This window comes from Xenopus tropicalis, chromosome 1, assembly GCF_000004195.4.
Source record: "Xenopus tropicalis strain Nigerian chromosome 1, UCB_Xtro_10.0, whole genome shotgun sequence".
Taxonomy (NCBI): Eukaryota; Metazoa; Chordata; class Amphibia; order Anura; family Pipidae; genus Xenopus; species Xenopus tropicalis.
Window position 1 is genome coordinate 197,135,372 of NC_030677.2, and position 12,325 is coordinate 197,147,696.

Below are 12,325 nucleotides of genomic sequence, written 5' to 3' on the forward strand. Positions count from 1 at the left end.
TTTTTGAAAGGTATGTTTTATTGCTTTTTATACAAACAAAAACATAAAATAACACATTTAACATTACAGTAAATAGAATATGCTAGTCTTTCTTTTCAGGTCTGTCTTTAAGGTTTGTTACAAACATCGAGGGGGAAAGTGTAACAATACAAAGTTTAAGGGTGGATCTGGCGGCAGTTACATAGTATTGGGTACATCAACCTACTGAGCTAAGTGCTCAGGATGTGGTAGAGAGAAGTGGGGAAACGCCGGGGATTTCACCATGTGAATGGGAGTAGAGTCCTTCAGTTTCCCTCCAGATCACACCAAGGACCCCAAACTTTATCGAATTTATCGGACACGCCCCTGTTCTCATATGTAAGTTTGTAAAGAGGGACAACAGCATTCACTAGATTCTTCCAGGCTGTAACAGTGGGGAGGGTAGTGCCCATCCAGTGCATTGCAACTGTTTTTTTGGCATAGAACAGCAATATTCTGTAGCGTAGCCGGGAGCTATTTTGGGCAATTATAGTGTCTAGGACTCCTAGCAAGCAGGTTTCAGGAGCGGTCACAGTGGGGAAGGCTAAGTTATTTGATAGATATTTGGTCACTGCTGACCAGAATTTAACAATATGCTGGCATGACCAGATCATGTGAAAAAAGTTGGCAGAGCTTGCTGCACATCTCGGGCAGTGATTTGTTGGGGTACGGCCCATCTGGTGCAATCTTAGTGGTGTGATATACAGGTGATGGAAGGTTTTATACTGTATAAGTCTGTCTCTGGTAGATATAAGACAGTTGTACATTGCGTCTGTTGCCTCTTCCCAATCGTCTTGGGTGAGTGCTGGTATTTGGGAAGTCCACCACATTTGTGCAGAGTGGAAGGGTTTTGGACCTGTTGAAAGTAGATTTTGATATAGATTTGAGGTGAGCTTTACTGGGTTACTAGATTGTAAAGTAGCCTCCGCTGGTAAAGAAATGAGTTGGGGGGTGAGAGTGGCAAATTGGTCCCTGAACACTGATCGCAACTGTAAATATTTGTAAAAGGGGAGAGTAGGTTGCTGTGCTTTCTCTCGGATCTGCAGGTATGTTGGGAAGGTTGAGTGTTCCATAAGATCTCCCAGGTATTTAATATTATGGCGAGGCCAATAAATGAAATTTTCTGTAATTATATTTTTACATACTATAGCAGTTCACCCAGGGGAAAACAGAGCTGGTGGATAAATGAAGGGCACTGGGTTGACAGAGAAGGGCACAAAATATATTAATCTTGAAGATTAAAGAACTATAATGTATGGTAAGGCATTTAGGCAGTATGGCGTAGCACAATGACAATGTGACGCAATGACATTGGCACAGGCTTAAATGTACATGTGTATTTGTAGTGTGAGAATAAACAAGCAGATGTACCCTCGCCATATGGGGGCAACTGGGGACCCTGTGGGAATCAACACTGCACCTGATGCGCTCACTCAACCCCTTATCTAATAAAATGTAGATGGACGCAAGGTCTGCCACTTGGCCACTAGGTGGCGCTCTTTGGTGGTTTGAGATTGTTGCAAACTGTTCCACAATATAAATACAGCTGGCAGCTCTTGGGACAGAGGGAACTGGCTTCTGCTTCTCATTTTGGAGCTACTAAAAGTAGCCCCTTCTGCCATTAGTAAGGAAACAATTGTTCGGCAAGTCTGAAATACATCATTTGACTGAAAAAAAAAATTACAATTACAAACAGAAAGAGACTTTCCTTCATGGGGACGATAAGCTTAAATACTCATATGGTTTAAGGAATACATCTAATTTATTAACTTAGTGCTGGCATTTGTACATCCATGAAAAGGGAGTTGGGTGTTTTAATACAGAGACCCAGCATTATAGTAGTAAAGAGATCCAGCCCCATAACAGTATAGAGTCCCAGTAGTAGTACAGAGAGCCAGCCCCATAATAGTACAGAGAGCCAGCCCCATAATAGTACAGAGAGCCAGCCCCATAATAGTACAGAGAGCCAGCCCCATAATAGTACAGAGAGCCAGCTCCATCATAGTATAGAGACCCAGTCCCATAATAGTACAGAGAGCCAGCCCCACAATAGTACAGAGACCCATAGTAGTACAGAGACCCAGTCCCATAATAGTACAGAGGGCCAGCCCCATAGTAGTACAGAGACCCAGCCCCATAGTAGTAAAGAGACCCAGCCCCATAATAGTACAGAGACCCAGCACCATAGTAGTACAGAGACCCAGCCCCATAGTAGTACAGAGACCCAGCCCCATAGTAGTACAGAGACCCAGTCGCATAACAGTACAGAGACCCAGCTCCATAGTAGTACAGAGACCCAGCCTCATAATAGTAGAGAGACCCAGCCCCATAATAGTACAGAGACCCAGCCCCATAACAGTACAGAGACCCAGTCGCATAACAGTACAGAGACCCAGCTCCATAGTAGTACAGAGACCCAGCCCCATAATAGTAGAGAGACCCAGCCCCATAATAGTAGAGAGACCCAGCCCCATAATAGTATAGAGACCAAGCCCCATAATAGTATAGAGATCCAGCCCTGTAGTAGTACAGAGACCCAGCCCCATAGTAGTACAGAGACCCAGCCCCATAGTAGTACAGAGACCCAGCCCCATAATAGTACAGAGACTCTAGGGCTGACACCGCTAGCAGCACTAATCCTAAAGGTGGCCATACACGGACCGATTTTTTACTTACAAACGACCGATTCCCGAACGATCCGATGCTATCGTTAAGTTATCGTATAGTTGGTGGTGTACGAACGATCGTCGGCCCACTAAACGAGCCGACATTATCGTCCCCAAAATCGATCGGCCAGGTTTAAAAATTTTGCTCGTTTAACGATAAAATCTGCCAGTTGGTGTGAGTGTCAGACATTTGTCTTTCAACGATTGTTCTCTGCGCATGTCACGATTGCCAGCAGCGGAAGTCAACGACATTCGATCGTACGTAGATGTACGATCGTACGTATTTTACGATAATGATGCGACGAAATCTTTCCCGAATTATCGTTGCCCGTGGATGGCATATCGTATGGGAACTCGATCGCCATACGATCGTTTTCGATATAATCGTTCATCGCACAACGAGCGAAATCGCCTCGTGTATGGCCACCTTAAGGGTGATGTCCCATGGATTTGGGAGTGGTTAGTCGCCACGGTAGCAGAGAGATCTATCGTTGGCGACTAAATTGCTCTGTGGGACATTAGCCTAAAGGTAACTCTACTATGGGGAAGAATCTTTAGAGCCTGCTAAGGCCATAGGGCTTATTTAGCCACCAACTTTGGCATCAGATACCAGATGTGAGGGTTTCCAGTTGTTGGATAACTAAGAGAACCTGTATGGGATGCAGTCACATTAGTAAATATCCTGGGTATAAAATAAAGGGCCTCGGCCCAAGGAAAGAGATATATATCTGAAGGTAGGGAGCGCAATTGAATTAAATGTGTAATCTGTCATTCCAAACATTAAACGGCCTCTTACTGTAATATTACATTATGGAGTTTTTTTTTCAGCCATGGAGACATTTATGAAATTTCTTATAAACATGACTCATCTGTATGAGATTATACGGCTCGGGCGAGACCCCTCGTATTGAGCGCTGAGCTGATGATATTTCCCCGCGCTTCCCAGGACCATTAAAATTTATTCTAAGAAAAGTATTGATTTAATGGAACCACATTCCATACATAAATGTCTTCCCTGACAGTTAATTTGATGCATTATATATAATATGAATGTGCTTCCCTGGGATAGCTGGAGAGCAGCGGAGGGGAATATTGAGCGTGCCGAGAATAGACTGAGATTGCTATATCCCATTGTGTCTAACAGGAATAGTAACATGAAAAACCTTATGTCTGATGGCAAATAGGGCACTAAAAGCACCTGAAACAGACAGTCCCTTCTCCTCTTATTCACCTACAGTACATGGAAAATGCCTCACTGTATAACTCAGCCTGCAGCCTTGTGCCTTTATATGGTCACAGAACCCCTCAGTGACTGCTAATATCCTTATCATTTACAGTAGGGGGTACATTATCCCTTATAATACATAAGTGATACTCAGAGTTCCCTGTATAACTCAGCCTGCAGCCTTGTGCCTTTATATGGTCACAAAGCCCCTCAGTGACTGCTAATATCCTTATCATTTACAGTAGGGGGTACATTATCCCTTATAATACATGAGTGATACTCAGAGTTCCCTGTATAACTCAGCCTGCAGCCTTGTGCCTTTATATGGGCACAGAACCCCTCAGTGACTGCTAATATCCTTATCATTTACAGTAGGGGGTACATTACCCCTTATAATACATGAGTGATACTCAGAGTTCCTTGTATAACTCAGCATGCAGCCTTGTGCCTTTATATGGGCACAGAACCCCTCAGTGACTGCTAATATCCTTATCATTTACAGTAGGGGGTACATTACCCCTTATAATACATGAGTGATACTCAGAGTTCCTTGTATAACTCAGCATGCAGCCTTGTGCCTTTATATGGGCACAGAACCCCTCAGTGACTTCTAATATCCTTTGAATTTACAGCAGGGGGTACATTATCTTATATATATACACCTCCAAAAGTTAATTGATCTTAAATAATTGAAGAAGATATTCCTGATGTACTTGTACAGTAGCTTGCCTTTCACATAGATGGCCATGTGGTTTATATACCAGCTGTTTATCTAAGCAGGGTTTTGTGTTTGAGAGGGGAACAATGGAGGATTTGTCTGTTACATTTATCTGCCACAACCGCAATATATTCAGTCCGCACACACCCCACGCTGTGAAACCACAATACAGAAACCTGATACAAATGAAGCACGGGCCGTGTGTCCTGTCTGTTTAATAATAAATAATCTTCCCTTGGAGCTTATCATTTACACAGTGTGTTCAATGTTCCTTTATATAGGTTTTGGGATTTAGGGAATGCTGTGAGTTTAAGTTTAGCAACTGGAGGGCCCCAGATGGGTAGCCCCACAGAAAACGAATATATCATAAACACAGTGGGATTGAATGTAATATGGCTAAAGGCATTTTGATGCTATAAGGTCTTATTTGCCATTAGGGGCCAAAGAGTTACTAATGCTTAATATTTTACAGGGGACCCTGAATAGCTCCAGGGGGGCAAAGTGAAATATTAAGCAGCAGTAACTGTAGTTTTGAGGGGCCATAAGAAGGGGACCCTTCATGTACCAAGTGCTGGGGACATGAATACAGAGGAGCATATGAAGGACCTACAGCTTCATGGCCTTGGCTGTATACACAGCAATTAATTTGCCATTCCTAATGACCCTACCAGGGTCTGCAAAATCCCTAATAGTCCTGCCCATCTGTTCCAATCCCCGCTGCCTCCTTTCCCAGGCTGTGCAGGTAGGCAGGGCCACCATTGGGGGGGACAGAAGGGATAGTTGTCCCATGCCCAGTGGGTTTTGGGTCTTCAGGGGGGCCCGGCTATGCTGCACTTGGGTTAGATGAACCCCTCTGCTGTCCGTGAGGTGCAGACATCGGAAGGGAGGGTGGGAACTAGGGTGCCTGCATCTTTCCTCTAACAGCTTTCTGTGAGCTCATTTGTCCATGAAGTTTAAGTCCCAGTAAAGACACCTGAAAAATGATTATATGAATCTATATAACTGCACTGGTATACTCAATATTTTTTAGAGACTTATTAGATCTGGAATGACACAGTGGGGCAAAGTGGGGAGTATGGTGCACATGGGGTTCATGATGAGTCCTAGCAAATTTTGTAGGATATTATTGTCTGTAGCACAAAATACAGGAATCACGCCTTGCTGATAAGGGTTTGTATCAGAGTAGAACATTGCAGGAAATAAGAATATGCTTTGATTCCATGGATAAGCAATTTGTTTTAAATTCTTTCATGCAATTTTTGGTTCTGAAGAATTTTGCTTTAATGAATGTGACAATTTCCTAAAACACCAGCAAGACTGGCGGGAAAATAGTCAGGAAGCTGTAAATAGCTGTGATGTTAATAAACCTGCCCCTAAGTATGGCAGCTTCACTTTGTTGTATAGATTGCTAGCCACAAAGAGTCGCTGGTGGAGATGCAGCATCAATCCTTGGGTTGAATTAAATCCCCCTACTGTTTGGCAAAGAGCCTGCCCGGAGCCACTGCATACAGACAGGGCCATCATCATGTGGGTACAGGGGCCCTGTAGCAGGTGGGGCCCCTAGAGATATAAAAGTGTGATTCCCAAAGGGCTGGACTTGCAGGGGCGCAGATGGGGTTTGGTTAGATCATGGGCAGTGTCCCAACATAACAGGACAACACTAGGGTGGTCATGAGTGTGCAAGGCCGTTTTTTAAAACTTGGGGTCCAATTCTACTTGTTGGCAGGACCCTCCATCCTGCTGCCCAGGTGAAAAATTGGTTAATAAGTGAAGCCCCCTAGGGGGAGGGCCCTACTAACTTAGTAGTATGGGATTTCTGGTGGTGGCCCTGATAGCATAGGAACCAATCAGAAGCTAGGTGGACCTAATAGGGAACTGAAGACTGCAGGGCTGTGATTGGCTAGCTGCCTCCTACTGTGTCAGGAATCGTAAGAACACACCCACCTCTTATTTGAGACAAGTACAGGGGCCATAGCCGATCTATAGGGACCATTATTAAAGTTAATGATCATTTTTAGTCCAGAGTGAAACCAGCACCATTTATTGCTCATTATTGCCCACAAGATTAGGGTTTTTTATTTACCCTATGCGTCCCCTTTACTAAAAGAGAAACATTTGTAGAATCACTGCACACAGAGTTTCTCTCCAGTTTATAGCATGATCTGCCATTACTTATTTCCTTAGCTAACCCTGGCTCACAGGCTTCAGAAGATTCTGCTTTGACCACTAGATGGTCTTTATGTTCCACTGAGGATGATGATAAACATCTCAGTTCTGAATAAGCAGCACGACAGCTTCCACTCACACAATGGGACGAGCCAGAGAATGGAATGCGTTGTGCATGGAATGTCCCGCCCAGTAAATGCAACGCAAGTTAGGAAGGATTTTACCAGAAATTAAGAAAACGAAACCCAAACTTTCTGCTGTGTTACAGATAACAGCTCGGGGGGAGCTTTGTTTTAGGGTTTAATTTAGAAAACTTTAATCAGTAATTCTACTCTCCAGAAATATTTCAACATATAGGGAGCACTGGGGCAGCCTGAACTACTGGTTTCTTTATAAATATTGAGATTAGCAAGTACTGTAGAACTGTGAGATAAGGGTTTAGTATGCTTGCTATGTGTGGGTTCTGTTTATTGTCTCCCATCACAGTCACTAGAGTGCAGCCAATCAACATGTAGCCCCTCGTCCGGCATCCATAAATAGAAATAAATCAATCCTTGAACTGGGCCTTTATAGTCAAGGGGATGGAGATACTGGAAGCCTTTATTTGTGGATTTGGTGTCTACAGCTTTACCAATAACATCCAGATAAAGAAACCTGGACATAGAAATGGTCAGGTATTACAATCCCTAGTGCTTAGAAAGAAGGGAAAAAAATGAAAAATAAATATTGTTATTTGTCATCATTATGAAATTATTATTATTATTGCAGCTTTACTTTGGAATGAAGTCCCTCAGCTACCTCTGCTCTAGTAGAGAGGAGAGAATACATTGCATTAGACTGCATTAGGGACCGCTTAGGTAATGTTTGCCCATCATTCTGGCTGGTAAGCACTTACTTACGTTATTCTAGGAGTCAAATTCTTTTATGAACAACTAAGTTACTCCTGCTGACAGGTAACTGTCCTGTACTGCTAACCCTTACAGTACATAGAAAAATATTTCCCAACTACAGGGCTGCCCCCAATGGAAGTACCTTGAGCAGTAGGTGGGGGACCCAGTCTGAAGGTCGAGGAGGGGAATATCTGAAGAACTTTTTTTTTAATTTATATTTTATTGGTGTTAAAGTATAAACAGTGAACAGAAGCAACATAATAGTATAAAAGGTAAGAGCAAAAAGGAGGAACTTGTAGGAATGACATTTAGCAGTTGGGGATAATCATTAACAGTGTCGGTTACATTGATAAGAAAATTGCCTTTTCAAACTGAGAAATGAGATTTATACAGTATGATAATTATTAATAAGTCCATAGTTATTCAGACCTAAGTTAAACAGGTCCCAGTTGATTAAAACTTATGTAAAAGTAATACAAACATAAATTTGGGGTTATTGAGAGCATTGATTATCATTTCTACATGGGCGGTAGGACAGGTGGGTATTGCATCCTGGATGTAGGTAGGTTGATGTTTCAGGGATTTGAGATGAGTATCCTCTGAGTTCCCATATTCCCCATATATCTAGATGATATGATACCTTCTTTTATTTGCCTCAAAGGCTCTGTTGGCATTTATTCTTGACTGACTCCTGTATAGTGGGGGTATTTGGAGTTTTCCATTTAGCTGCTATTGCCATACATGTTGCTGACTCATTTTATGTATGGTCTGTATTGTTCTGTATTGGTTTGGCCAGTAAGAAAATACAGGTATAGGACCCGTTATCCAGAATCCTCGGGACCAAGGGTATTCTGGATAAGGGGTCTTTCTGTAATTTGGATCTCCATACCTTAAGTCTACTAAATCAATAAAACATTACTTAAACCCAATAGGATTGTTTTGCATCCAATAAGGATTAATCATAGTTGGGATCAGTTACAAGGTCCTGTTTTATTATTACAGAGAAAAAGGAAATTCTGAATTATTTGATTTAAATGGAGTCTATGAGAGATGGGCTTTCCGTAATTCAGAGCTTTCTGGATAACGGGTTTCCGGTTAAGGGATCCCATACCTGTAGTAACATCCTTAAGAGCATGGCATGCCAGTATTTCGTCTATGCAAGAGTTAATCTCAGCCCAGGGTGGCTGTATTTCTGGGCAGTGCCAAAATATGTGTAAAAGGGAACCAATCATTCCACAATTTCACCAACATAGGGGAGAATGGTCTGGAAAAAGTTTATGAAGCCTATTGGGGTATAGTATATATACCAAGATTTTATAAATATTTTCCTTTTGTCTGTCTGAAGGTTCTTTTGATCTTGATGCCTTTGGCTTTCCTACTTACATCTAAAAGCCCCACTTGGAGGTCAGTTATGGTGATATTTGTGATGAAATTTGATGTATTTGGTGTCCTAGAAATTTTAGGAACTATGGCTGAATGACTAATACCAAATAGTTTGTAATGTGCTAACAGGGACCCTGAATAAAGGTTGGACCTGCAGGGGACTGCCATCTGCGCTGCTGTAGGGAATACCTATACAACCTATAGCAACATAGGGTGGTGAGAGAGATGTCTCTGGCTAATTTGGGTCCTTATTGGCAAACAGTGAGTAAGTTGTGGTGCAAGCTATTTATCAAGTTCTGCAATAATACTGGATTGTGGGTAAAAAAAGTTGGTGATGTGCTGGTGAATGTTGCACGTTTTGTGAATGAGCCCTGCGAGCCACTATTCTTCCAACACAAGTGTGGGAACAAGTTTCGAAGCGATTGCATTTTCCTATTGCTGAAATTCAATCGTATAATTTCATTCGGCACAATTTGTCTGTGGCATATACTTCCTGCTTCCCTTTGTCTCCCTTTATCTTGTTTAAATGTTGTGCCATGATTTGCAAATCCTTTTATTATTAGTTTTGTAATTTGATTTCATGTTGGTTTTTCTTCTTACCCGACCAGATTGAGGTCATTTTTGGCACTTCAGATTTCAAATATTGCTTGAAAAAGGTACTTTCTTACCTGACAGTTATTAGCTGAGCTTTATAGTCTCGGTTGTACTAGAGTTTTCCTGTATTTCTCTGCCATCATCTAGAGACTTTATACATGATCTTAAAGGGGAAATAAAACCTACATCCCCCATATGTGAAGAATGTTTTATAACCCTATTTTACAGTTTACATTAAGGCATTCAATTTATTATTTCTTGGCTCACTTAGCTCAACTCAACCCAACCCAACATTTATTCCATAGCTGCAATACTCAGTAGAACAGTGATCCCCAACCAGTAGGTGCTTATTTTTTAATTCAAGTTCAAGGCAAGTTTTGGTTTTGGCATAAAAACCCAGTAGAAAGCCAAACAGAGCCAGTCCACATAGGGGCTATTAAATAGGCAATTATTACTCTTATTGGCACCATCAGTAACCATTTCCATGCTTGAGTTGCTCCCCAACACTTTTTCCATTTGAATGTGGCTCACAGGTATAAAAGGCTGGGGATCCCTGCAGTAGAACCTTGATAATGGCTAAGTATCATGATACCTTCTATGATGGACTCCTCCTTTGCTGCTCTTTAGTGCAGGCATATCGATTTGCTGACACACATTTTATGTCTTCTCCATTTATAGATGGACTTCAGCAAAGCAGAGTATGGTCCTGTTATACTGGGATGTAGGCTATATCATTGTTTATATGTAGAGCAGTGGTTGTTGAAACTATAAAGTCCAAACCCCACCTTGGAGGTCCAACCTGGGATCATAACAAAGTACAGATATTGGTGTATCAGTCATTCAGCCATAGTTCCATGGATACATACTACAGCCATGGAGGCAGCATTTGCGCATAACCATCAGCACATACCCGTGACGGAAGGGAAGCCATATTTGTTTGGGTAAACTTTGTTTCTTATAAGCTCTGTTGCCATTTGGTACATACACTGAAGCAGTTTGCCATTAATGAAGTGGTGTGTATAGCCGATCACTATTATTGTATATATGATTGCTTTCCCCTGAGGAAGTCCCAGCTAGGGATGAAACGCGTTGGGCTTCATGGACTTGTCATTTGATGGGCAAATAATCTCTGCATTTTAATTTGAATAAAGATTACAAAGTATTGTACTAGGGGAGTGCCCCCTTCTTTAAATTTGCTTTTTTGGGTGTTTCAACCAAGCAGAGGGCAAATTTTCATTCCCCTCAAATCGCACCCACCCGGGGTCTCCATGCACCGTGTTTAAAGAGCTATGTGCTCCTCAGTATGATGCATCAACAAAAAGTCTACCCCCACCTAACCCTAACCTGCCCACGCCCAACCTGACTGCCCACCGGCATTTATAGACCCACACCTGACCTGTCAACCTCTGATGTTATGAATGGAGTTGGCAGAAGGAAGAATTGTGCCAGAACCTGCACGTGACCTGCAAAGAATGTGTGGAAGTTGGTTGGAACCTGTCTAACCCATGGGTCCAGTGGGTTTCAGACTGCCGCACACATCACTATACATACATATATAAATATATATTTTTAAACAAATACTTTCATTTTATTTTCACAAACATTCATTATTCCAGAGTCATTTTCTACTTTAACTGTGTTTTTTGTTGAAAGAACAACATGGCCAAATCCGGAAGAAAGTGCACACATAGATGCCTGCAATTGATTTTGGCCCTATCCACTACAAGCACCACAAGCATTGGCAGCCTTACATGGCTCAGGGACCAACCAGAGCACTTCCAGACCATGTGATCCATGTAACTGCCAGCAGCATTGATAGGAAGATAAGCTTTCATTTCCCGTGAAGAGTGACTCTGTCACCAGTGTTGTCCTATTATTATTCACAACAACTGCAGAGCAAAGCAAATAATACTATCAACACAATATAACAGGGTTATTCATACAGCCATGTAGCCTGAAATAGCTATGAATGGTGTTTATAGCAAAAAGAAAAAAAGGAAATGTATGGATGAATCAGAAACTGTGTTTCTTAAAGAGGCATGTTACACATATGAATTCCCAACTGAGACGGATGAAAGAATTTGCCAGATTTATGTGAGATTCAGCCTTTCTAATCACTTTATAAATGTGGAGATAAAAATAATTTTACCTTCAACTGCAAAAAGTTTGTCATAATGAACAATTGTACGACCCTGATCTTCACATACACACAAACAGCCTATACTTGGCCTTGGGGGAATTAAGTTTGAGTTCTCTGTGGGAGATTAGAGACATTCGGGTGAGTAACACCCTTAAGTGAGGAAGAAAAGGGGTTGTGAGAGGTGCGGGATAGCAGGGACTAAGGGGCAGAGGGTATAATGAGGGAAAGAATAAAGCAAACAATACAGACTAACACATAACACATATCCGTGTGGAAAAGTAAGACATTTCAGGGAAAGGATCAATATGAACAGAAGAAAATTAGGGCCCCATTGAGCCTCAACCCCTAAGAAGGGAGTTACGCAGGGCGTTTCTTAATAAAACTGGCCATACATGGGCTGATAACAGCCACTTACTTGGCACTCCATACCAAGTTATTGGACAGCAAATGGGACCCTGAGTAGAACCTCGCTAACTCATATGGCCAAAAATCAGCAACTTATCAATCTTGCAGGTTTGAAAATCC